We start from the raw sequence: 4,099 nt of genomic DNA on the forward strand, positions 1-4,099 counted from the left end.
TTTGCCTTTTTTTTTTTTTTTTGTAGTAAAAAATGTCTTAACATTGGCAGTCTGATCAAATTATGAGTTAAGGAGAAATATGTAAAAAATTGAATTGATAATCTTAACTTGTAAATGGAAAGTGAAATGCATTGCATTGTGGAATGGATTTTTTTTTTTTTTGGCCATGTGCACTCAATATATTTTATTGTAAAAATGTCTTAACCTTTGGCAGTCTGATCAAATAATGAGTCAAGAAGATGTTAAAAATATGGATTGATATTCTTAATTTGTCTGTAATGGAAAAGTCGAATGCATTGCATTGTGGGATGCAGTATTTTTTTTTTTGCACTGTTTGCTCTATTTTTTTTAAAATAATATGCATAATGATAGTTGTATTAAATTAGCTGTGCTAAACTGTTGTCACATCATAACCTCACGACACTGCTTGTGTAATGCAACAAGCAATGCATTTTGCGTTTTTCATCCTTTTTTCTTTTGTAAAAATGTCTCAAACATTCAATTGCATGCATGTCAAATACACATTATATTCTAAGAGCAGTCTGTGATGTCTCTGTCGATGAGATCTAACGTTATGTTTGCTGTTGTGCATTTTCACAGGCCGTTGTGAGTCGGTCAGGTCAGCTGGAAGGACGGCGCTCCTGATTTCTGCTGGCACGCTCCGGATCGTCTCCGTGAGTCTCAGGTGCTCATTACGGCTCGCAGCAGGTGAGCGCTCATTTCACCCGCGTCCGCTGATCTCAGTTCAGCCTCGTAACGAGGTCGTGTGTCCCGCGTCTCTGTCTGACCTCACAAACACGCCGTCATCATGCGAAGCAGAAGTTTTGCAGAAAGCCAGATGTCTGACAACATGCTTTTATCATGTACGTTTGCACATGTTTCTTTTCTTGCGTGTTCGTGACAGGGGTGTTAATGTAACGTAAACTCTGTTTGTATTTATATTCACACGGGATATTCATTTCACAGAAAAACAAGCAGTTTTTTGATCACATGAGTTTTACAGTATGTGAGATGATTTTGATCAGATGAGCTGCTCGCTCGATGTAGCCTATGTATTTATGTGGTGTGTAAAGTGCAGTGCAATGCATTTTGGGAAAATATGAAGATGGCTTGTGATTGGCTAGGATTTTATGAGCTCAAATCATTGGTAATTTTACCAAACATACATGCAGAATGTAAGATAATGCTTTTACAATACTTAAAATACATATACTACATGATGTTGATATTACAGCTAGAACTTTGCATTTTAGCATTATAACCACAGTTATATTTATAGTTATTTTTGAAAATGTCCTCAAAAATATAAAGTGTTTCTGCAGGTCTTAAGGTATTACATTTGGACAAAAAATCATTGCAAGAAAATGCATTGCAAAAAAGTAATATCTTCCTCAATATTTTTCTTGATTTTTCAGTACAGATATCTAAACATCCATAAATAAACATTAGCTTGAGATGCAAAATTAAGCTATGAAGTCTTGTTTTCTGATAATTTAAGTGCTAAACTTGTTTATTTCTATTAATCATAACCTCACTCATTTTGATGAATTTCTTTGTGTCTCCTTCCATTTATTCCTTCCATTTTCTTTACTTGGTCTTAGAAAGATCTTAAAGGTCCCATATTGTCAACACTGAAATTTCCCGGCTTTTTTCACGATAACTGAGGTCTAGGGGCTATGTAACTACCATATAAGTTTCAAAACAGTCAGTCCACCGTAAAATGCACACAGCCTGCATAAAGTTCTAGCTATTTTTCACGAACCGTTGTGACTTCCATAAAAAGTTGACATCAGAACTACTCAGTCATCGCCTTCAGTCACCACCCCGAGCACCGCCCACCGTCCCACTCTCCTTTTGCCAAACCCCCAGACAACATCACGTCCATGCCATTGCTGAGCAACAACAACACGGAAACATGTCGAAAAGGTTAACTTTAACCACGAAACCAGATCGGCCGACCTGTAACGTTACACTCAAAGGATGGACGATCTGACAGGATTGTTACTATGAGGTGGATCACATCTAACCAATTAAATAAATTACATTTAGTCCTGAATTTATTTTTGTATTGCTTTTGCCCTTTTATTTATTATTTTGTGTATTTATTTAAACTTTATTTTTGTTCTTTTTAACTTTTTTTTTTTGTAATTCTTTCATTTATTTATTTTTTGTACGTTCATTTATTTTTGCATTTATTCCCACATGTATTTAGATCTATTTCCATATTAAGTCTGTAATTTGGTTAATATTTAGAAATGGATATTGATTATAACAGATATAAAATATTACAAAAAATTCTAACAAATGGATATGAGCTATTACTGTTTATATACAAACTCGGATATAAAAGAATATCCTTGTTGATCTTCTACATACGTTTAAAGGGTTAGTTCACCCAAAAATGAAAATTAGCCCATAAATTACTTGCCCTCAAGTCATCCTAGGTGTATATGACTTTCTTCTTTCAGACGAATCCAGTCGGAGTTATATTACAAAAATATTCAAAACTTAATAATCACTTTAAAGTAGCTTGCGCTCACTGTTGTACACAGAAGCAGCTCCGGGCTGATCCTGTTGTAAATAATAGTGAAAAATCTCTTTTTAAAACTTAACTTATTTTACCCTTAATTTTGTTAGTGCGGATCTTAAAGGTCTTAAATTTGAATTTTAAATGTTATATTCATGAGGATCAAGTCATATTTCTATTTGCAAGTTTTTCTTTTTGTCTAACCTGCTTTCATTTTTGTCAGTAACATTTTATAATAAGGGTTAGTTAATGCATTAGCTATTGCAACATAAATGTTTTTATAGCATTTATAAATCTTTGTTAATATTAGTTAATACAATTGTTTATTCGTGTTAGTTTACAGTGCATTAAAATGATTGATTTTAGCAATGCGTTGTAGACGTTGAAGTTAACTAAGATTAAATGAGGTAGGTGTTGTTCATGGTTCGTTTGTTAGCTAACACGACCTTATTATAAAGTGTTAGTTTTTGTGTATGTGTGATTGAATATCTCTCTCAGACATAGTTTTGGACACATGGCAGCATGAATTCATCAGCAGCTGTAGTCCTCTAACTTTCATTCACCCTTGTCCTGATTTTCTCTGCTAAACGTGCAATGAAACTCGAGATCTGACTCTGATGCCAGGCCTCTGCGTGGTCGTTTAAGGGCAGGAATCGAATTGATTTTATAAGATTTCCCCCCTTTGCTTTACAGGTCTCTTTTTTCCCCATTGCAAATGAAATGTAATTTTGAATGAATAATGCATCTTCCCTAAAGGCGTCCAAATATTTAAAAGCATGCAAGGGAAAAAAAAGCACAGTGTTTACGTGACACCGGAAATTGGCATGGCATCCATCGACAGGCACAGACGCCAGCACACACAGGGGTATCAGTGTGGTGCATTATGGGTAGACGTCTGCAGGGGGCATTTGACAAAGGATTCTGGGATCTCAGACGCATGCAGAGAGGACACTACACTCGTTACAGCTCGTTAAAGAGCTTACCGTGATTCTTTTAACCCTGTGAGTCTGAGAGCATGATTTTGTTGAATATCTGTCTGGCGGATTATTGCTAATATTTTATTACCGGCGTGAGGATCCCGCTGATTCTTGATTGATTAAGTGCGGATTTAAACGGATGCTAAGCTTTGTCTGTGCCAAACGGGTTTAATAATATTAAAGTTGTGTGTGCATCGTCCTGCAACGTGACTGATTCCTCATATCATACCCTGTGAGTCTGAGAGCGTGATTTTGTTGAATATCTGTCTGGCGGATTATTGCTAATATTTTATTACCGGCGCGAGGATCCCGCTGATTCTTGATTGATTAAGTGCGGATTTAAACGGATGCTAAGCTTTGTCTGTGCCAAACGGGTTTAATAATATTAAAGTTGTGTGTGCATCGTCCTGCAACGTGACTGATTCCTCATATCATGTGTCCCGTTGTGTTCCAACCAGTAACTTTTAATGGAAATGTCTCTGAAACGCTTGATTCTGATTGTTTAAGCAACATTTAGCGGTGCGGTGTTTTTGTATAATGATGCTAAATTGTATTTTTGGCTTTTGTTAATGACCATTGCTGACTGTAGTGAAAA

This window comes from Sinocyclocheilus rhinocerous, unplaced genomic scaffold, assembly GCF_001515625.1.
Source record: "Sinocyclocheilus rhinocerous isolate Xijiao unplaced genomic scaffold, SAMN03320098_v1.1 scaffold824, whole genome shotgun sequence".
NCBI classification, from domain to species: domain Eukaryota; kingdom Metazoa; phylum Chordata; class Actinopteri; order Cypriniformes; family Cyprinidae; genus Sinocyclocheilus; species Sinocyclocheilus rhinocerous.